Raw genomic sequence first — 24,285 nt, 5'->3', positions numbered from 1 at the left:
AACAGGTTGGCGCTAAATAAATAAAGATTATTATAATTATTATTAAGGCGTCATATTGAGGACCATATGAAGGCCTGTTTTTTGCAAGATGAGTTGTATTTTCTAATAGGTCCTTTTAATTTTTTTTATAATGTACTGAAAGACAGTAAAAAATGTAATTGTGAGGTGGAATTAGAACAAAATACACTTCCGTTTTGTTGTATAGAGTTAAACACACAATAAAAACTACACCACTTTTATTTTTGGATCAGTACAATTAGGAATATAACAAATTCAGATATGGGTTTATTTTTATTGACTTTTAAAAAAAAATTGTAAGTTTTATTTATGTTGGTCATCTCCATAGATTTGGTAAAAACAACTTGGAATGTTTATGGTCTAAATACGTATGATAAAAGACGGGGAGAAGAAATCACTACCTCCTGACTTCATTACGTTACACCCAAACTTACATGTATTTTACAGTATGTGATATATCACCATAAAATAGCTAGTATTTGTGAAGTGTATAGGAAATGATACAAGGTTTTATAAATATTTTAAAAGTATAAATTTAAAAATTGTGAGGTACATTTGTATTCAAACTCCCTGAGTCAATACTTTGTAGGATTATAGGACTATCTTTCACTGCAATTACTGCTGCAAGTCTTTTGGGATATGCTTCTACCAGCTTTGCACATATAGAGGCTGATATTGGTCCATTTTTCTTATCAAACTAGCTCTAGTGCAGTGAGATTGGATGGAGAGTGTCTGTGAAGAGCAATTTTCAAGTCTTGCCACTGATTCTCAATGGAATTTAGGTCTTGATTTTGATTGGGCAATTCAAACACATGAATATGCTTTGATTTAAGCCATTCCATTTTAGCTCTGGCAGTGTGTTTAGAGTTGTTGTCCTGCTGGAAGGTGAACCTACGTCCTAGTCTCAAAGCTTTTGCAACTACTAAAAAACTTTTCTTCCAGGATTGCCCTGTATTAATCTCCATCTATATTCCTATCAATTCTGACCAGCTCCCCTTTCCCTGCTGAAGAAAATCATCCCCACAGCATGATACTGCCCCCACCGTGTTTGACTGATGATGGTGTTTTCAGGGTGATATGCAGTGTTATTTTTCTGCCATACATAGCTGTGGAGACACAGGAGGTCAACGGGTGCTCTAGTCCGCTAGCCAAAGCTGCATGTACCAGGGATCATCCCACCGAATGCTCGCTCTCTTTTTACTGTGGGCCTAATACTTCTCAGATAACAAAGGGGAGGATAATCTAGTGTGACAATACTTTATTGAACCACAAAACAGGCAAATAACACATAGAACAATCCAAGCAAATTACCCAAGATGGTGCAAATTTACAGAGTCTCACCCTTCCACTGACTTGCAAGGATAAGAGAAGCTGTGACTTCAGAACTTCCAGGGCCAAATACCCCCCACCTGTGGCACACACAGAGAGGATGTAACAACAAGGTTAGGAAGCTGACAGACCATTGCGGTACAAGACCTGGTGACCGGAAGGTCGCAACCTGGTTTCTCTGAACATCTCCATGGAGCCAGGTGACAAGTGGGTCCCAATCCTGAATTTCACAAATGTGTTATGACCTGGTGGTTAAGAGGCCACACTGATATGACCTAGTGGCTAAAACGCAACATGGAGCGAGCTCTGAGAAGGTGGTATCTCTACTGACCGCAGTCCCTAACCCTAACAACAACACTAGAAATAGCCGTGGGATGTTCCTGACTCTCCCTAGACACCCCTTCACAGCCTAAGAAATAACTACCCCTATAGAAGGAAATAGAAAGCTATCTTGCCTCAGAGAAAACCCCCAAAAGGAAAGATAGCCCCCCACAAATATTGACTGTGAATGGAGAGGGAAATGACGTACACAGAAATGAAATCAGAATTCAGCAAAGGAGGCCAATACTAAACTAGATAGACAGAGAGAAAAGGATACTGTGCGGTCAGTATAAAAAACTACAAAATCCACGCAGAGTTTACAAAAATGAACTCCACACCGACTCACGGTGTGGAGGGGCAAATCTGCTTTCCCGGAGCTTCCAGCTAGCCTGAATAAGACATAGTGACAAGCTGGACAAAAAGAGACATATTTGCAAAGCAATAGAGTCCAAACAAATGGACAAACAAAAATTAGCAAAAACTTATCTTTTGCAGACAAGGACTGGCCATATGAAAATTCCAAAGAGAGAACCAAATCCAACCAAGAACATTGACAGCAGGCATGGACTAAAGCCCAGAGCAGGTTTAAATAACAAACCCAGGCAAGGCGATTAGTGAAGGCAGCTGTACAGCTACCTAAAGGAGCAGCAGTTCCACTCGAAACCACCAGAGGGAGCCCAAGGGCAGAACTCACAAAAATACCATTAGCAACCACAGGAGGGAGCTCCAGAACGGAATTCACAACATAAATGTATCCATGAGGATCAGGAGACTGGTGTGTCCAAATTCTGACCTCAAATTTATCCATGGGTTCAGTGATGGTGAAAGGTGCAGATCTGTATTATTTCAGCCAGGGCCGTGGCTCCCTAAGCTGGCATCTTGTAGAATGACAAATCTGTGCCCCTCGAGATGGAGCCATGATGTGGCAGGTATCCTGTTGAGTGTTCCTGGTTGTGTTTTTGTAAAGAGTCTGGGGTTCTTTGAATTTCTGAATCTCTTGGATATTTGGATATATTGTTACACAGGCATATTTCCTTTATATAGCTCACAATGGTTTTTAAAGCTAGCATCCAGAGGTCAAGAGGAAGATGTGATCATATTAATTTGCATTGTTTGACTATTTCATCAATTTGCATAGTTTTTATTTCTCTGTTTTGCAAGTCAGCAAGCCACAGGACCCACACAATGATCACACAACATATTAAGCAAACATCCATTGTTCAATATCAATGTCTTGCAAAGATAGCAGACAAACTATAGGAGCTGATATTAGAGGTAAATAACAACCATTCATCAATTTACAAATATCAATTTAACTACAAGAAGAGTCATTATTTCAGACTCTTGACCAGCAAAGAAAGAAACATAATAATTCAGAAGTTAGCATATAGATAGCAATCTATGCCTCCTGGCTTACTGAAAATAGATGTCTGGATAATTAATATAAAATGCTGTGTCATTGTTAAGGCTGGCAGAACGCACCAAATAAATATAAAGATAGCAATAAAGTGCCTTTGCAGCCCGTGGTCTACCGTTAACCTGCTGCTAAATAATGGCGGAATAAGATTGTGGATGAATGCTGAACACACGCAGGTTAAACGTCATCCGGTGTGAATAGAAGCAAACTCTGTTACTCCACAGAGTCGCAATAGAAATGCTGTGCCCTGTTAGCAGGCACAGGGTGCAGCAGGTGGACAATAGTGGATCCCTAGAATTCACCCCCAGTACGCTGGTGGTTGGACTCGCTCTGATCCTCTATGGCTTTGGAGTCTGAGCAGATGCTGAGTCCAGGCGGGAATTCCCACCCTACGCTGACAGAAGTGTGAACGCAGCTGTGTAGTCACTATAAGGCTATATTCACACTTTGCGGATTTTGCTGCGGATCCGCAGCGGATTTGACCGCTGCGGATCCGCAGCAGTTTCCCATGAGTTTACATTTCAATGTAAACCTATGGGAAACAAAAAACGCTGTGCACATGCTGCAGAAAAATCCGCGCGGAAACGCTGCGGATTACATTCCGCAGCATGTCACTTCTTTTCTGCGGATTTTCAGCTGCTCCAATAGAAAACTGCAGTTGAAAATCCGCAGAAGAAAACGCAGTAAAAACCGCGATAAATCCGCAGTGAAAACGCGCTGCGGTTTTCACTGCGGATTTTGGAATTCTGCTGCGGAAAAATCCGCAGTGGAATCTGCAAAGTGTGAACATAGCCTTAGGCACTGACTTGTTTGCTCCACTCACCCTAATACCCAAACAACAACCAGAGGGAAGGGGATCATTTAGGATCATTCACCAGAGTCAATCTCACAGCATACACATACATTTTCAGGTCTATACTAGCGCACGGCCAAGCGGCCATATGAACCTTTTATAGTCACAGCCTTCTGGGACCTTCCTGGTGGTCCAATCAGAGCCGCTACAGGACCTGAGCATGTGGCCTCCGACCTCCAATGAGAGGTTGACCCACGGGCATGCTCAGTAGACAAAAAGCAGGACTTAGTCCCTGGATCATCTGCTTGCAGCTGATTAATGCTGGTTACAATAGCTGGACCTAGAACTGCAGCAGTAACCAGACGTAGAGCATCAGCTTCAGCAAGACGCTGGGACTGATGTCTATGCTGAGCAGGCTTCTCTGTAGTTGGGGAAAAATGGGAGACCGCAGAGGACATGGTTTGAGATTCTCCCTGTGCAGCAGCAGGAACTCGACACCTAACAGTCGTCATAATAGCATTTTGCCCAAAAAGTTCTACTTTGGCCTCATTTGGCCATAGCACTTTCTTCCACATGCTAGCTGTGTCCCCTGCATAGCTTTTTGCAAATTGCAGATGGGACTTCTTATAGTTTGCTTTCAAAATTTACTTTCTTCTTACCACTCTTCCATAAAGTCAAGATTTGTGTAACATACGACTAACAGTTCTCCTGTGGACAGATTCTCTGACCTGAACTATGGATCTCTGCAGTTCCTCTACAGTGACCATGGGACACTTGTCTGCTTTTCTAATTACTAGTGATCTCCTTGCTTAGGATATCAATTTAGGTGGTCTGCCATGTGTTGGCAGGTTTGCAGTTGTGCCACACATTTCTTCTTGAGATGTTCAGAGCTTGGGCTATTTTTTATAAACTAACTGTGCTTTACTCTTCTCCACAACTTTATGCCTGACCTGTCTGGTGTGTCCCTTAGTTTTCATGATGCTGTTTTATCCCTAAGGCTGGGTTCCCATTGCGTTATGGGACCGCGTTTAACGGACAGCGTTGCACGGCGAAATTAACGCCGTGCAACGCGTCCATTAACGCGCCCATTGAAGGCAATGGGAACGCGCTTCACTAGCGCGTGCCATGTTCGGCACGCACTAGCGACGCGCCGGTGTTTCCTGGCGCGCCGCGGACGCTGCAAGCAGCGTCCGAGGCGCGCCCGCGGTCCGTTCCCCGCTCTCGCAGATCGGGGATCTGCGAGAGCGGGGACGTTACCGCGACCCCGACCGCAGCCCCATAGAAAACATTGCGTTAGCGCAATCCGCTAGTGCTAGCGCTAAACGGATTGCACTAACGCAATGTGACCCTAGCCTTATACTCTCAAACAAACCTTCACAGAACAGCTGTAGTTATACTAAGAATAAATTATGCACAGGACTCAATTTACTACTTATGACTTCTGGAGGCAATTGGTTTCTCATGATTTTATTTAGAAGTATCAGACTACATGTGCTGAATACAAATACATGTCACAATTTTCCGATTTATGGTTTTAAAATAATTTTAAAAAGTGTATAATTTCCTTTACATATCACAGATACTTGCTACTTTGTATTGGTACAGCACATAAAATCCCAATAAAATACAGTTAAGTTTGTGGGTTTAAGATTAAAAATTGTGGAAAAGTTCACAGGATATGAAAACGTTTTCAAGACACTGAAGAATATTTATTCCATTATTGTATGCTCATAATACTAATATAGTGTTCGGCAACTCCCTCCTTAATGGGTCGAGGGGGGTCTTTTAACTTCCATGCCCACAGTATATTTTGCTTTTGGAAAAGTATGCTTTTTATACAGTATATATATATAATTGTGTCCTGTTTTGGCTAAAATCCATACTTTGCCTTTGAATGCTTTTAATATGCATTTGAACAGGCACTCTGAACATTTTATTTTATTTGTAAAAAAAAATCATAAACATGATGTTACTGTAATGTTTATAGTAAAATATTGCAACACTGGTTTTTTTTTGGTGTATTTTTTATATTTTTGGGTCATCATCAATATTTTTTTCTGTGTGAATGCTGCATACACTATGTTTGACATTTTTTTCTATAGACTTCTGTATAGGACTTTAAAAAATCCCTTTTATAAAATAAAACCTTAAATGCCATTAAAAATACTGAAATTGCATGGCAGTTTTCATGACATTTTATTTACAAAAGTAATTGTGCGTGAAGTTGCCCTTAACTTGTCTACAAAAATCCAACAAAAAATAATAAAAATATGTTATTAAAGCATACATAGTAATTACGCATACATTGAAAATAATAATTTATCATTTAATAGTAAAAAAACAACAGCTGTTGAAAAGAGCTGTATTCCCAAATGTTGAACTTCATTAAGTGAAATTATGACAAATTGTTTTGGGATTGACATATCCAGCTCCCAGTGACCCAGGACAGGTGTTTTCATATAGTCTCTGTAGTGTTATATTCATATGAGCATTCGACACATGTTGTGCTGTGATGAATTAGTTGTATAAAAGTATCATAAAATATTAAATACTCTCAGATTAGTGTGCATTCTTTTATCGTCACATTTGTTTTAAGTTTTCATGAAAGGGAATGTCTACTATTAGGACAACCCCTTCTTGAACTTAATGTTTGGACCTGATATAAAAAAAAAAAACTATACTCACCTTTTGTGCCCGCGCTTTTCCACAGAACCGCTGTTCTGGTGCGGTTGTATGACACGTGGTGCCCGGTATCCAATCAGCGCTGGTGTCACTGTCTCCGCCTTCGTACGGATTGAACATGAAGAGGAAGTCAGGAACACAAATCAATGGCAATAGCACAGCAGGCTGGACTTGCTGGATAGCACATGGAACAGTGAGCACTAGGACAGCAGGCAGACAAGAGGAGCAGGAAACACCAGGAGACTCAGTACCAGGAGTGACACAAACAGGAACTTACCATGTATCAGGACTCAGGAGTAGTGATGAGCGAGTGTACTCATTGCTTGGGTTTTCCCGAGCACGCTCGGGTGACCTCCGAGTATTTGTTATTGCTCGGAGATACAGATTTCATTGCCTCAGTTGCATGATTTACGGCTTCCAGATACGCTGAATACATGTGGTAATTCCCTAACAAACAGGCATTCCTCACATGTATTCAGCTATCTGGAAGCCGTAAATCATGCAACTGAGGCGATGAAAACTATGTCTCCAAGCAATAACAAATACTCGGAAGTAACATGAGTGTGCTTGGAAAACCCGAGCAACGAGAACACTCGCTCATCACTAATGAGGAGTAGTGAATAAAGTAGAAGTAGATTGTTGATCCCGACTGTTGTCTCCGCTGTTGCATTCTGATGACCTGCATTACGGTAACATACATACAAAAATTAAATTACTGCAGCATTAATGGGATTTACAAAGTCTCTAGTAATTTTCTGAATAAATAACCTATTAAAAAGATTAACTAATCAGTGGGAGCTGATAGCACCAATGAGAATACGGCCTAAGCGTAATCTATAGGGAGAGAAGGACATTATTTACTCCAGCTTCCTGTGGCCCCTCAGAACTACAGACTGCTGCACAGTAGTCTGTATTCTGCAATACATGTAAATGGAAGGAAAAGCACATTTGTACTTGTACTTGGCAGGATGAGGCGCAGAGTGGCAATCATTAGTGGTTCTCTTTCAGATCCTTTCTTGACATCTCGGATTGATCGTAATATATGTGTCATGCCGTTGCTGCCGCCGCCTCTCCCCACTGCAGCTCGCCGGGTGCGCGCGCGCGCGCGTCGCATTCAGCTCTGCGCGTGTGCACATCTGATTCCTCTGTTGGCGCTCTTTCCTGTCCTCTCCGTCATCCTGGAGGATTGTAACCCGGAAGTAGCTCCCACGCTGCTATGTAAACTGCTTCCTGCTGCTCCTCTGTGCCTGATGTTCATTTGTGTTTACAAGTGCTTCTGGTCACCTGTGGTCTCTGTGCATTCCTAGCTGACCTTGGGTCTCCTCCGCCCTCTGCAGTGCCTGCCTATTTCCTGTGTTCCTGCCTTGTTCCTTCAGTTCTTTTCCCTCTGCTGTGCCTGCCTGTTTCCTGTGTTCCTGCCGTGTTCCTTCAGTTCCTTTTCCTCTGCGGTACCTGCCCGGCTCCTATATCCTTTCCTTGCTCCCGTCAGCCTCAATGTCTCCATATTGTCCTGCCAGCCTCCGTGCCTCCGCAGCGTTCCCATCTTCTCCCTCGTCTCAGTAGTTCCTTTCTGTTCCCTCTTTCCCTTTGTGCCTGCTGTGTACCCATCTGATCTCAGTCGACCCTCCAGCTTCCGTGGCGATAGTCCCTCACGGACCTGCCCCTAACTCTCCCTGTATAGGGGGCGGTCCACCTGGTCAGCTCGTCCGAGAGGGGTTCGTCGTCACGGTCCAGTGGGTCCACTCTCCGTTTTTCCCTGTTTGAATCTACACGCTCTAATAGGACTGCACTCGGGTGACATCCGAGTGCAGCCAGATTCTTACAGCGTCACAGTAACATCAGGCTATAAAGGCACAGATGATTGGCCTCGGGGAGACCAAAACATCCAACACCGCGGAGACACCATCACGTGTTTCTCAACGCAGTGATTCCAGAACACTGCCCCCATCCCTTATGGGAAATATGCAGATGCATGTAAAGAAGCTGCGGAGACACCATCACGTGTTTCTCGACGCAAGCAGTGAATAGCCAGGCCTTTCCCTGGGAAGGAACAACCACAGGAAGGGCAGCATCCTATGAAGGAAAGCCACCTATGCCAAGCATGGTATCCATCCACAGACAGCTGTTTCGGGGTTTTTGCCCCTCATCAGTGTGGAGTAGGAATCTGGCTATTAGGAGCAGTGCCTAGTAAAAAGGCTATAAAGGCACAGATGATTGGCCTCGGGGAGACCAAAACATCCAACACCGCGGAGACACCATCACGTGTTTCTCAACGCAGTGATTCCAGAACACTGCCCCCATCCCTTATGGGAAATATGCAGATGCATGTAAAGAAGCTGCGGAGACACCATCATGTGTTTCTCGACGCAAGCAGTGAATAGCCAGGCCTTTCCCCGGGAAGGAACAACCACGGGAAGGGCAGCATCCTATGAAGGAAAGCCACCTATGCCAAGCATGGTATCCATCCACAGACAGCTGTTTCGGGGTTTTTGCCAGATTCCTACTCCACACTGATGAGGGGCAAAAACCCCGAAACAGCTGTCTGTGGATGGATACCATGCTTGGCATAGGTGGCTTTCCTTCATAGGATGCTGCCCTTCCCGTGGTTGTTCCTTCCCGGGGAAAGGCCTGGCTATTCACTGCTTGCGTCGAGAAACATGTGATGGTGTCTCCGCAGCTTCTTTACAGTAACATCAGGCCATGGACCCCGCTGGAGTCTCTGCCACTCAAAAGGAGTTACTCTTTTTGCGTGAAAACCAGACTAGGATCATGTTGTTTTTAAAGAATATGGAGTCTTGCCTAGTGGCTTTACAGCCTTCTGATCCTGGTATTGCTCCGCAGTTGGTTGCCCTTCAGCAGGAGCTAGGTCAACAACGGGACACTCAGTCCCATATTTTGAATTTTATGGCCTCCATTAATGATCGGCTTCTCTCCCTCCAGAATGTGGCCTCTGTTTCCACTCCTGTCTCTGCGCCACAACCCTCGCCCCGACTTGCTAGACCTCCTCGGTATGGTGGGGATCCTAAAGCGTGTCGCGGCTTTCTTAATCAATGCCAGTTGCATTTTGAATTGTCTCCGCTACTTTATCCTACCGACCGAGCTAAGGTTGCTTTTATAGTATCCCATTTGGAGGGTGAGGCTTTGGCGTGGGTTAATCCCCTCTGGGAGCGTGATGTTCCTTTGGTCTCCCAACTCAATCCGTTCCTAGATAACTTCTGTAAGGTTTTTGATGAACCTGGTCGTCTGGTCTCTACCACTGAGTCCCTCTTTAACCTTTACCAGGGTACTCTCTCAGTAGCCCAGTACGCCATCCATTTCCAGACTCTGTCCTCAGACCTTGGGTGGAATAATGAGGCTTTGGTTGGAGCGTTTTGGCGTGGTTTGTCTTCACGGATTAAGGATGAGTTGGCAGGACGGGATACTCCCACCTCTTTGGATGATCTTATCTCCTTGGCCATACGCATTGATCTGCGCTTTCAGGAGCACACTCGCGAGCTTGCCAGAGAGAGGAGACCTCTTCGCCAGACCACTGTTGCTCGAGGGACTTCTTTTTCTCAAGCAGCCCCGGTGGCTTCTTCATCTTCTCCTGAACCCATGCAGGTCGATTGCCTTAAGTCTTCTGAGCAACGCCGCAAGGAGAGACTCGCACAAGGTCTTTGTTTTTACTGCGGCAGTGCCTCTCATCTCTTACGCGCCTGTCCTCAGAAGCCGGGAAACGCCTCCGCCTAGGACAGGTAAGAGAGGCCTTCCTAGGTGGTTATGATTCCTCTCCGCCTCTGGTTTTGTCTGTTATTCTACATTTAGGTTCCCGTCACTTTTCTCTGGAGGCTTATGTTGATTCAGGAGCGGCTGTGAACTTTGTTCAGCTCGAGGTTGTTAACAGGCTTGGGATACCTGTTAGACCCTTGGAGACTCCTAGACAAATAGCTTCCGTCGATGGTCAGCCTTTGCGGGAGACCGTCAACTTGGTTACGGAGGAAGTCGAACTTCAGATTGGAGCTCTTCATCGTGAGAAACTGGCCTTTTATGTTTTACCTTCTTTGTCTCATTCCTTCCTTTTGGGTCTTCCTTGGTTGAGAGATCATGAACCCACGCTGGACTGGCGTACTGGAGATGTTCTACGGTGGGGACAGTCTTGTCTGAACAGGTGCCTGCTTCCCGTCAAGCCTGCGTCCTCCTCTCGGTCTGCTTCGGAATCCGTGGGAATTCCTCCAGCCTATTGCGCTTTCTCGGACGTCTTTAACAAGAAGGAAGCGGAGATTTTGCCGCCGCACCGCGCTTATGACTGCCCGATAGACCTTGTTCCTGGTTCTACTCCACCTAGAGGTCGTATTTACCCATTGTCTCCAACCGAGACTCAAGCCATGTCCGAATATATCCAAGAGATTCTGGCCAGAGGCTTCATTCGAAAGTTTTCCTCACCTGCAGGAGCTGGGTTCTTCTTCGTTAAAAAGAAGGACAGTTCTCTTCGCCCATGTATAGACTACCGGGGTCTCAACACCATCACGATCAAAAACAAGTACCCACTTCCTCTCATACCAGAACTCTTTGATCGTCTACGTGGAGCACGAATCTTTACCAAATTGGATCTCAGAGGAGCTTATAATTTGATCCGTAGCCGTTCCGGTGACGAGTGGAAGACTGCGTTTAATACCAGAGATGGTCATTATGAATATTTGGTTATGCCATTCGGTTTATGCAATGCACCTGCAGTCTTCCAGGAGTTCGTAAATGATGTTTGTCGGGATCTACTTTACACCTGTGTTGTAGTGTACTTGGACGATATCCTTGTGTTCTCTCCAGATCTGTCTACTCACAGAAGAGATGTACGGCAAGTCCTTCAGCGTTTGAGAGAGAATCGGCTGTACGCAAAACTGGAAAAATGTGTCTTCGAACATTCATCTCTACCCTTCTTGGGTTTCATCATTTCCGACGCTGGTTTGTGTATGGATCCGGGAAAAGTTTCTGCCGTGCTCAACTGGCCACGTCCTCTTGGAGTGAAAGCAATTCAGCGATTTCTTGGATTTGCTAACTACTATCGGCAGTTTATACCTCACTTTTCCTCTCTTTCAGCTCCAATCTCCTCCATGATTCGAAGGGTGCCAATTAGGGTTGAGCGAAACGGGTCGTTCATTTTCAAAAGTCGCCGACTTTTGGCAAAGTCGGGTTTCATGAAACCCGATCCGACCCCTGTGCGGGGTCGGCCATGCGGTACGCGACTTTCGCGCCAAAGTCGCGTTTCAATGACGCGAAAAGCACCATTTCTCAGCCAATGAAGGTAAACGCAGAGTGTGGGCAGCGTGATGACATAGGTCCTGGTCCCCACCATCTTAGAGAAGGGCATTGCAGTGATTGGCTTGCTGTCTGCGGCGTCACAGGGGCTATAAAGGGGCGTTCCCGCCGACCGCCATGTTACTGCTGCTGATCTGAGCTTAGGGAGAGGTTGCTGCCGCTTCGTCAGAAGCAGGGATAGCGTTAGGCAGGGTCCATTAACCACCAAACCGCTTGTGCTGTAGCGATTTCCACTGCCCAACACCACCTTCGGTGTGCAGGGACAGTAGAAGCTACATTTTTTTTTTTTTCCCTCAGCGCTGTAGCTCATTGGGCTGCCCTAGAAGGCTCCCTGATAGCTGCATTGCTGTGTGTACGCTGCTGTGCAAACCAACTGCTTTTTTCAAAGCACAAATCCTCTTGTTCCTTCCTTTCTGCACAGCTATCTTTTTGGTTTGTACACACTTTTCATTTAATTTGTGCATCAGTCCACTCCTTATTGCTGCCTGCCATACCTGGCTGAGATTACTGCAGGGAGATAGTAATTGAAGGACACTCCCTGTTTTTTTTTTTTTTTTTGTGGGAGATTAAGATTGACATTTCTGCTAGAGTGCCATCCCTGTCTGTGTCATCTCTCACTCAGTGGGCCATAGAAAGCCTATTTATTTTTTTGCTTGATTTGGGTTATAAAATCTACCTGAAAAAATCACTACATCAATCAGTGGGAGAAAAATATTGGCCTCAGGGCTTGTGTGCCACTCTTGACTCCTGTGTGCATCATCACTCACTCAGTGGGCCATAGAAAGCCTATTTATTTTTTTGCTTGATTTTGGTTCTAAAATCTACCTGAAAAAATCACTACATCAATCAGTGGGAGAAAAATATTGGCCTCAGGGCTTGTGTGCCACTCCTGACTCCTGTGTGCATCATCACTCACTCAGTGGGCCATAGAAAGCCCATTTTTTTTTTTTTTTGCTTTATTTGGGTTCTAAATTCTACCTGAAAAAATCAATAAATCAATCAGTGGGAGATTAATATTGGCCTTTGGGCTTGTGTGCCAGTCCTAAGCGTGCCATCTCTCTCTCTCAGATAGTGGGCCATAGAAAGCCTATTTATTTTTTTTTTTTTTTAATGGGTTTATAAATTTTCCCTGGAAAAAAAAAAAAAAAGTGGGAGATTAATATTGGCCTCTGGGCTTGTGTGCCATTCCTGAGCGTGCCATCTCTCTCACAAATAGTGGGCCATAGAAAGCCTATTTATTTATTTTTTTTTGGTTTTATAAATTCTCCCTTAAAAAAAAAGGGAGATTAATATTGGCCTTTGGGCTTGTGTGCCAGTCCTAAGCATGCCATCTCTCTCTCTCAGATAGTGGGCCATAGAAAGCCTATTTATTTTTATTTTTTTTTAATGGGTTTATAAATTTTCCCTGGAAAAAAAAAAAAAAGTGGGAGATTAATATTGGCCTCTGGGCTTGTGTGCCAGTCCTGAGCGTGCCATCTCTCTCACAAATAGTGGGCCATAGAAAGCCTATTTATTTTTTTTTTTTTGGTTTTATAAATTCTCCCTTAAAAAAAAAGGGAGATTAATATTGGCCTTTGGGCTTGTGTGCCAGTCCTAAGCGTGCCATCTCTCTCTCTCAGATAGTGGGCCATAGAAAGCCTATTTATTTTTTTGGTTGATTTGGGTTCTAAATTCTACCTGAAAAAATCAATAAATCAATCAGTGGGAGATAAATATTGGCCTCTGTGCTTGTGTGCCACTCCTGACTCCTGTGTGCGTCATCTCTCACTCAGTGGGCCATAGAAAGCCTTTTTTTGTTTTATTTGTTTTCTAAATTCTCCCTGAAAAAATCATTTTATTTTATTTGGTTTCTAAATTCTTCCTCAAAAAATCATTTTATTCTATTTTCTTTTTTTCCTAAAGTCTCCCTGAAAAAAAAAAAAAAAAAAACAAATCAGTGGGAGATTAATATTGCCCTTTCTGCTTGTGTGCCAGTCTTGACTCCTGGGTGTGCCATCTCTCTCTCTCTCTCCAATTGTGGGCCATAGAAAGCCTATTATTTTTTTTAGCTTGATTTGGGTTCCAAAATCTACCTGAAAAAATCACTACATCAATCAGTGGGAGATAAATATTGGCCTCTGGGCTTGTGTGCCACTCCTGACTCCTGTGTGCGTCATCTCTCACTCAGTGGGCAATAGAAAGCCTTTTTTTGTTTTATTTGTTTTCTAAATTCTCCCTGAAAAAATCATTTTATTTTATTTGGTTTCTAAATTCTTCCTGAAAAAATCATTTTATTCTATTTTTTTTTTTTCCTAAAGTCTCCCTTAAAAAAAAAAAAAAATCAAATCAGTGGGAGATTAATATTTACATTTGTGCTTCAGTGACAGTCCTGCGTGTGTGGCATCTCTCTCATTTGTTGCCACCAACAACAGAGTGTGTAACATTGTGCCTGATTTTGCGTTGTGGTCTCACTCACCTGTAAAGGGGTAGCTAAATCATACTGAAGTTATAGCTCACCGTGTAATTTGTGTGACAGCAACAAATACCGTTAGTTTGTTTACGTTTTTAAAACAATGAGGAAGTATGGTGGAAGAGGTCGTGGCCGGGGGCGTTCATTGTCAGCTGGTAATGAGGGTAGTGGTAGTGGTGGAGCATCAGCTGGTCGTGGGAAAAAAAATATTGCACCTAAGTCTGGAGCTGTGGAGCCAGGTTCGTCGTCTGGCTACACAAGGCCTCGAGCGCTCCCTTTTCTGGGAGTAGGAAAACCGCTTTTAAAGCCGGAGCAGCAAGAGCAAGTTTTGGCTTATCTTGCTGACTCAGCCTCTAGCTCTTTTGCCTCCTCTCGTGAAACTGGTAAATGTCAAAGCAGCGCGTCGTTAGTGGATGTTCACGGTCAGGGACAAGTCGCTTCCTTGTCCTCTTCAGCAAAAACAACAACAGAGAAGAATGCAGCAGGCGACACAACGGGTTACTCCATGGAGCTCTTTACACATACCGTCCCTGGCTTAGAAAGTGAAGCAGTTAACAGTCCATGCCCATTACAAGTTGAATCTGACATGGAGTGCACTGATGCACAGCCACAGCCAGACTACTATGCTGGTCCTTTGACTCAGACCACAACATTGCCCTCGCAGGGTGCTGATCAAGAATCAGACCCTGATGAGACTATGTTGCCCCATCATGAACGCTATACCACCAACCAACACGGTGACACAGACGAAGTTGCACATGAGCTACAAGAAGAGGTAATAGATGACCCAGTTCTTGACCCCGATTGGCAGCCATTGGGGGAACAGGGTGCAGGCGGCAGCAGTTCTGAAGCGGAGGAGGAGGGGCCGCAGCAGGCATCAACATCGCAACAGGTTCCATCTGCCGGGCCCGTATCTTGCCCAAAACGCGTGGCAAAGCCAAAACCTGTTGGAGGACAGCGTGGCCATCCGGTTAAAGCTCAGTCTGCAATGCCTGAAAAGGTATCCGATGCTAGAAAGAGTGCAGTCTGGCATTTTTTTAAACAACATCCAATTGATCAGCGCAAAGTCATCTGTCAAAAATGTTCAACTACCTTAAGCAGAGGACAGAATCTGAAATGTCTCAATACAAGTTGCATGCATAGACATTTAACCACCATGCATTTGCAAGCCTGGACTAACTACCAAACGTCCCTTAAGGTTGTAGCACCCTCGGCCAATGAAGCTAGTCAGCAACGCAACATCCCTTCCGGCAGTGTAGGGCCACCATTTTCCGCACCACCTGCAGTATCTGTGCAGGTTTCTTTGCCAGGCCAAAGCAGTCAGGGTCAGGGAATCACCAGTTTCGTAGTAGGAAACACTGCATCTAGGGCACCGGTGGCAACAATACCATCTCCCACCGTCTCTCAGTCTGCCATGTCCACCGGCACCCCCGCTAGTTCCACGATCTCCAGCTCTCCAGTCCAGCTCACCCTACATGAGACTATGGTTAGAAAAAGGAAGTACTTAGCCTCGCATCCGCGTACATAGGGTTTGAACGCACACATAGCTAGACTAATCTCGTTAGAGATGATGCCCTACCGGTTAGTTGAAAGCGAAGCTTTCAAAGCCCTGATGGACTACGCTGTACCACGCTACGAGCTACCCAGTCGACACTTTTTTTCCAGAAAAGCCATCCCAGCCCTCCACCAGCATGTTAAAGAGCGCATCGTCCATGCACTCAGGCAATCTGTGAGCACAAAGGTGCACCTGACAACAGATGCATGGACCAGTAGGCATGGCCAGGGACGTTACGTGTCCATCACGGCACACTGGGTAAATGTGGTGGATGCAGGGTCCACAGGGGACAGCAAGTTTGGGACAGTTCTGCCTAGCCCACGGTCTAGGAAACAATTGGCTGTAGCCGTTCGCACCCCCTCCTCCTCCTCTTCGTCCTCCTGCAGAAGCGAGAGCTCGTCCACAGACCGCAGTCGCACAACCACTCCATCCGCAGCTGCCACTGTTGCACACCAGGTCTCCCATTATGGGGCAGCTACTGGCAAACGTCAGCAGGCTGTATTGGCTATGAAGTGTTTGGGCGACAACAGACACACCGCGGAAGTTCTGTCCGAGTTCTTGCAGAAAGAAACGCAGTCGTGGCTGGGCACTGTAGATCTTGAGGCAGGCAAGGTAGTGAGTGATAACGGAAGGAATTTCATGGCTGCTATCTCCCTTTCCCAACTGAAACACATTCCTTGCCTGGCTCACACCTTAAACCTGGTGGTGCAGTGCTTCCTGAAAAGTTATCCGGGGTTATCCGACCTGCTCCTCAAAGTGCGTGGACTTTGCTCACATGTCCGCCGTTCGCCCGTACACTCCAGCCGTATGCAGACCTATCAGCGTTCTTTGAACCTTCCCCAGCATCGCCTAATCATAGACGTTGCAACAAGGTGGAACTCAACACTGCACATGCTTCAGAGACTGTGTGAACAGAGGCGGGCTGTTATGTTTTTGTGGGAGGATACACATACACGGGCAGGCAGTAGGATGGCAGACATGGAGTTGTCAGGTGTGCAGTGGTCGAAGATTCAAGACATGTGCCAAGTCCTTCAGTGTTATGAGGAATGCACACGGCTGGTTAGTGCAGACAACGCCATAATAAGCATGAGCATCCCCCTAATGCGTCTGCTGATGCAAAGTTTGACGCACATAAAGGATCAGGCGTCTGCAGCTGAGGAAGAGGAAAGCCTTGATGACAGTCAGCCATTGTCTGGCCAGGGCAGTGTACAGGACGAGGTAGCGGGCGAAGAGGAGGAGGAGGACGAGGAGGATGATGGGGATGATTATATTTTTAATGAGGAAGCTTTTCCGGGGCCACTGGAAATTGGTGGCGCGGCAAGGCCGGGTTCTGGTTTTTTGAGGGACACAAGTGACGTGGATTTGCCTGAAACTGCCCCTCAACCAAGCACAACCGCAGATTTGAGAACTGGAACTTTGGCCCACATGGCAGATTATGCCTTACGTATCCTCAAAAGGGACACACGCATAACTAAAATGATGAATGATGACGATTACTGGTTGGCCTGCCTCCTTGATCCTCGATATAAAGGCAAATTGCAAAATATAATGCCACATGAGAACTTGGAACTAATATTAGCAACCAAACAATCAACTCTTGTTGACCGTTTGCTTCTGGCATTCCCTGCACACAGCGCCCGTGATCGTTCTCACACGAGCTGCAGGGGCCAGCAGACCAGAGGAGTTAGAGGGGCAGAAATCAGAAGTGGCGTTGGCCAGAGGGGTTTTCTGACCAGGTTGTGGAGTGATTTTGCTATGACCGCAGACAGGACAGGTACTGCAGCATCAATTCAAAGTGACAGGAGACAACATTTGTCCAGTATGGTTACAAACTATTTTTCATCCCTTATCGATGTTCTCCCTCAACCGTCATTCCCATTTGATTACTGGGCATCCAAATTAGACACCTGGCCAGAATTGGCAGAATATGCATTGCAGGAGCTTGCTTGCCCGGCAGCTAGTGTCCTATCAGAAAGAGTATTCAGTGCTGCAGGTTCAATACTAACAGAAAAAAGGACTCGTCTGGCTACCCAAAATGTAGATGATCTAACCTTCATTAAAATGAACCACAACTGGATTTCGAAATCTTTTGCCCCACCTTGCCCGGCTGACACTTAGCTTTCCTATGAAAAGGTCTTGCCTGTGGACTATTCTGAATGCCTTTTCCAATCTCGTAATTTTCTGCACCTGATTGTCCAGCATACGACATGTTTACACCTCACTAAATGGCCAAACTCCCCACACGGGGCCGTGGTATCGACACTTGGCGACAGCACCCGTGAGAGTGCAGTTTGTCTGAAGAGGTGGGTGAGCCCGCTTTTGGTCGACGGCACTGCCACTGGGTCCCTCCTAGTACAATAAAGTGTCTCTGGCGGTGGTGGTGCGCACCCAACGTCAGACACACCGTTGTAATATGAGGGGCCCTGGGCCTGTACCGCCGGCCACAAGACAGTTTCCCCCCACCCCAGCTCAAACAGTGCTCTACCACTTGCAAAATTATCTCACAGCTCCACCAATGTTTAGTCTATGCGCTGACATCCTTCAATGCCTGCCACTGACAATACCATTGTATTGACATTTTTGTTATGTTAGGCCTTCGATGCCTGTCTGTGGTCACTCCTTCCACTAGGCCTCCACTGACCACACCACTGCTGCCCGTGTACCCCTGTAACCAATTTAAAATTGCCTACAGCCATGTGTTATTATTTTAGGCCTTCGATGCCTGTCTGCGGTCACTCCTTCCACTAGGCCTCCACTGACCACACCACTGCTGCCCGTGTACCCCTGGAACCAATTTAAAATTGCCTACAGCCATGTGTTATTATTTTAGGCCTTCGATGCCTGTCTGCGGTCACTCCTTCCACTAGGCCTCCACTGACCACACCACTGCTGCCCGTGTACCCCTGGAACCAATTTAAAATTGCCTACAGCCATGTGTTATTATTTTAGGCCTTCGATGCCTGTCTGCGGTGACTTCTTCCACTAGGCCTCCACTGACCACACCACTGCTGCCCGTGTACCCCTGTAACCAATTTAAAATTGCCTACAGCCATGTGTTATTATTTTAGGCCTTCGATGCCTGTCTGCGGTCACTCCTTCCACTAGGCCTCCACTGACCACACCACTGCTGCCCGTGTACCCCTGGAACCAATTTAAAATTGCCTACAGCCATGTGTTATTATTTTAGGCCTTCGATGCCTGTCTGCGGTCACTCCTTCCACTAGGCCTCCACTGACCACACCACTGCTGCCCGTGTACCCCTGTAACCAATTTAAAATTGCCTACAGCCATGTGTTATTATTTTAGGCCTTCGATGCCTGTCTGCGGTGACTCCTTCCACTAGGCCTCCACTGACCACACCACTGCTGCCCGTGTACCCCTGTAACCAATTTAAAATTGCCTACAGCCATGTGTTATTATTTTAGGCCTTCGATGCCTGTCTGCGGTCACTCCTTCCACTAGGCCTCCACTGACCACACCACTGCTGCCCGTGTACCCCTGTAACCAATTTAAAATTGCCTACAGCCATGTGTTATTATTTTAGGCCTTCGATGCCTGTCTGCGGTCACTCCTTCCACTAGGCCTCCACTGACCACACCACTGCTGCCCGTGTACCCCTGGAACCAATTTAAAATTGCCTACAGCCATGTGTTATTATTTTAGGCCTTCGATGCCTGTCTGCGGTCACTCCTTCCACTAGGCCTCCACTGACCACACCACTGCTGCCCGTGTACCCCTGTAACCAATTTAAAATTGCCTACAGCCATGTGTTATTATTTTAGGCCTTCGATGCCTGTCTGCGGTGACTCCTTCCACTAGGCCTCCACTGACCACACCACTGCTGCCCGTGTACCCCTGTAACCAATTTAAAATTGCCTACAGCCATGTGTTATTATTTTAGGCCTTCGATGCCTGTCTGCGGTCACTCCTTCCACTAGGCCTCCACTGACCACACCACTGCTGCCCGTGTACCCCTGGAACCAATTTAAAATTGCCTACAGCCATGTGTTATTATTTTAGGCCTTCGATGCCTGTCTGCGGTCACTCCTTCCACTAGGCCTCCACTGACCACACCACTGCTGCCCGTGTACCCCTGTAACCAATTTAAAATTGCCTACAGCCATGTGTTATTATTTTAGGCCTTCGATGCCTGTCTGCGGTCACTCCTTCCACTAGGCCTCCACTGACCACACCACTGCTGCCCGTGTACCCCTGTAACCAATTTAAAATTGCCTACAGCCATGTGTTATTATTTTAGGCCTTCGATGCCTGTCTGCGGTCACTCCTTCCACTAGGCCTCCACTGACCACACCACTGCTGCCCGTGTACCCCTGGAACCAATTTAAAATTGCCTACAGCCATGTGTTATTATTTTAGGCCTTCGATGCCTGTCTGCGGTGACTCCTTCCACTAGGCCTCCACTGACCACACCACTGCTGCCCGTGTACCCCTGGAACCAATTTAAAATTGCCTACAGCCATGTGTTATTATTTTAGGCCTTCGATGCCTGTCTGCGGTCACTCCTTCCACTAGGCCTCCACTGACCACACCACTGCTGCCCGTGTACCCCTGGAACCAACATCAGAAAATATAAAAATAAGTATTTTGCTTATAAAAAAGAAAATACTGGAGAGATATCAAATGCAGACATTTTAACATTAAAAACAAACACATACAACAAAAATCTGGTACAGTACTAAAAATGGCCACCAGCTACAATTACTTTCTCCTGCAAGTAGTTAACTGAAAGGTTTTTTCAATTTTAAACACAGATATGGCATCCACCGAGTGTTGTCCTGTCGCGTCTTCTTTATATTATTGCCAAGAAGATGCAAAACAATGAAAATAATAAAATCATTATTTACCAAAAAAATAGAGTAAGTCAAAACCACATTGCAAATAAACATTCTTTACAAATAAAGAAGCAGGGCGCGTCCGAGGGTGAGTATATACCTAATAAGAATATAATCACCCTCGGACGCGCCCTGCTTCTTTCCGACAGCCTTCCTTCCTAAGAATCAGCCCTTCCGTGGTGTAGAGAGAGGGTTTGTTACACTCCAAGGTGTTCCCCAGGTTGCCTTTCCTGAGCTTCGATCTTCCGGCTCTCGTTTAGTAGTTGTTGGAAACTACGCTGCATTAGGCCTACAAATTGGGTATGGGGTGTAGAGAGATGGTGTGTTACACTCCAAGGTGTTCCCCAGGTTTCCTCTCCATTGCTTCGATCTTCCGGCTCTCGTTTAGTAGTTGTTGGAAACTACGCTGCATTAGGCCTACAAATTGGGTATGGGGTGTAGAGAGATGGTGTGTTACACTCCAAGGTGTTCCCCAGGTTTCCTCTCCATTGCTTCGATCTTCCGGCTCTCGTTTAGTAGTTGTTGGAAACTACGCTGCATTGGGCCTACAAATTGGGTATGGGGTGTAGAGAGATGGTGTGTTCCACTCCAAGGTGTTCTCCAGGTTGCCTTTCCTGAGCTTCGATCTTCCGGCTCTCGTTTAGTAGTTGTTGGAAACTACGCTGCATTAGGCCTACAAATTGGGTATGGGGTGTAGAGAGATGGTGTGTTCCACTGTAGAGAGATGGTGTGTTCCACTCCAAGGTGTTCCCCAGGTTTCCTCGCCAATGCTTCGATCATCATGCTCTCGTTTAGTAGTTGTTGGAAACTACGCTGCATTAGGCCTACAAATTGGGTATGGGGTGTAGAGAGATGGTGTGTTACACTCCAAGGTGTTCCCCAGGTTTCCTCTCCATTGCTTCGATCTTCCGGCTCTCGTTTAGTAGTTGTTGGAAACTACGCTGCATTAGGCCTACAAATTGGGTATGGGGTGTAGAGAGATGGTGTGTTACACTCCAAGGTGTTCCCCAGGTTTCCTCTCCATTGCTTCGATCTTCCGGCTCTCGTTTAGTAGTTGTTGGAAACTACGCTGCATTAGGCCTACAAATTGGGTATGGGGTGTAGAGAGATGGTGTGTTACACTCCAAGGTGTTCCCCAGGTTTCCTGTCCATTGCTTCGATCTTCCGGCTCTCGTTTAGTAGTTGTTGGAAACTACGCTGCATTAGGCCTACAAATTGGGTATGGGGTGTAGAGAGATGGTGTGTTCCACTGTAGAGAGATGGTGTGTTCCACTCCAAGGTGTTCCCCAGGTTTCCTCGCCAATGCTTCGATCATCATGCTCTCGTTTAGTAGTTGTTGGAAACTACGCTGCATTAGACCTACAAATTGGGTATGGGGTGTAGAGAGATGGTGTGTTCCACTCCAAGGTGTTTTCCAGGTTGCCTTTCCTGAACTTCTATCTTCAGGCTCTCATTAAATTGTGGTTAAACGGAACAACTGCATTTGGCGTACTAGTTGGTTTGGGGCCTACTATCGGTGTCTGCTGCTCCTTGCTGTTCTCTTGGTTTCCTGTCCTGAAATTCCGTTTTCAGGCGCTCGTTAAGTAGTTGTTAATGTTAGACTGCATTTGGCCTACTAGTTGGGTTGGGGCCTACTATCGGTGTCTGCCACTCCTTGCTGTTCTCCTCCACTGAACAAAGCTGTGCCGCCTGTTTACTACTGTTGCCAATTTTGAACTGCATTTCGACTACTTACTGATTTGGGCCTACTCTCTGTGTCAGCCTCTCATTCCAGTTGTCCTCCACTGCAATGCCCCCTGATTAGTCCTGTGTTACCAATTTTGAACTGCATTTAGCCCACTTTATTCTTTGGGCCTATATCTGTGTTTCCTCCTCATCCTGCCCATTGCCCAGCCAGTGATAGATGAGTCTGCTGGTACATTGACCCATAACGCAACATTTCCCGTGCACGCTACACTGCAAGATTGTGACCCTGCTGAAAGTTAGGTCCCCCTTCCCGCATACCACCTTACACGGGGACAAACAGGAAGGTGCAGATGAAAGTGCAGGTTCCTTCATCAGGTGGGGGGAGGAATACTAGTTGGCGACGTCACTGGCACAGGGCCTCTCATGGTACGCAAAAGTGTTGCTGCCGGTGGGAGGCGCCCCCGCCGTGCAAACACACCGCTGTACTTTGAGGGGCCCTGTGCCAGTGCCAATGCCAACGAGTGGGCCCCCCCTGCTTGCTCAGGTTCACAGCACTTGCAAAGTTGAAATACTTACCTCTCCCTGCTCCACTGCCGTGACGTGGTCCAGATTTCCTGGGCCCACTAATTACTTGAACCAGCCCTACCCACCACAACTTTAGCCAAATGACCCCCAATTTCAAATGCCTTCATAGTAACATAGTAACATAGTAACATAGTTAGTAAGGCCGAAAAAAGACATTTGTCCATCCAGTTCAGCCTATATTCCATCATAATAAATCCTCAGGTCTACGTCCTTCTACAGAACCTAATAATTGTATGATACAATATTGTTCTGCTCCAGGAAGACATCCAGGCCTCTCTTGAACCCCTCGACTGAGTTCGCCATCACCACCTCCTCAGGCAAGCAATTCCAGATTCTCACTGCCCTAACAGTAAAGAATCCTCTTCTATGTTGGTGGAAAAACCTTCTCTCCTCCAGACGCAAAGAATGCCCCCTTGTGCCCGTCACCTTCCTTGGTATAAACAGATCCTCAGCGAGATATTTGTATTGTCCCCTTATATACTTATACATGGTTATTAGATCGCCCCTCAGTCGTCTTTTTTCTAGACTAAATAATCCTAATTTCGCTAATCTATCTGGGTATTGTAGTTCTCCCATCCCCTTTATTAATTTTGTTGCCCTCCTTTGTACTCTCTCTAGTTCCATTATATCCTTCATGAGCACCGGTGCCCAAAACTGGACACAGTACTCCATGTGCGGTCTAACTAGGGATTTGTACAGAGGCAGTATAATGCTCTCATCATGTGTATCCAGACCTCTTTTAATGCACCCCATGATCCTGTTTGCCTTGGCAGCTGCTGCCTGGCACTGGCTGCTCCAGGTAAGTTTATCATTAACTAGGATCCCCAAGTCCTTCTCCCTGTCAGATTTACCCAGTGGTTTCCCATTCAGTGTGTAATGGTGATATTGATTCCTTCTTCCCATGTGTATAACCTTACATTTATCATTGTTAAACCTCATCTGCCACCTTTCAGCCCAAGTTTCCAACTTATCCAGATCCATCTGTAGCAGAATACTATCTTCTCTTGTATTAACTGCTTTACATAGTTTTGTATCATCTGCAAATATCGATATTTTACTGTGTAAACCTTCTACCAGATCATTAATGAATATGTTGAAGAGAACAGGTCCCAATACCGACCCCTGCGGAACCCCACTGGTCACAGCGACCCAGTTAGAGACTATACCATTTATAACCACCCTCTGCTTTCTATCACTAAGCCAGTTACTAACCCATTTACACACATTTTCCCCCAGACCAAGCATTCTCATTTTGTGTACCAACCTCTTGTGCGGCACGGTATCAAACGCTTTGGAAAAATCGAG

General features: G+C 45.9%; 1 pseudogene; it reads left to right on the top strand.

The window, feature by feature from the left end:
• The window catches only part of LOC138643402 (histamine H3 receptor-like), a 59,236-nt pseudogene that overhangs the window by 24,413 nt on the left and 10,538 nt on the right, over nucleotides 1-24,285 (top strand).

The sequence above is a fragment of the Ranitomeya imitator genome, chromosome 6 (genome assembly GCF_032444005.1).
Source record: "Ranitomeya imitator isolate aRanImi1 chromosome 6, aRanImi1.pri, whole genome shotgun sequence".
Classification (NCBI taxonomy): domain Eukaryota; kingdom Metazoa; phylum Chordata; class Amphibia; order Anura; family Dendrobatidae; genus Ranitomeya; species Ranitomeya imitator.
The sequence above is the reverse complement of the archived record's forward strand: the minus strand, read 5'-3'. Positions and strand labels throughout refer to the sequence as shown.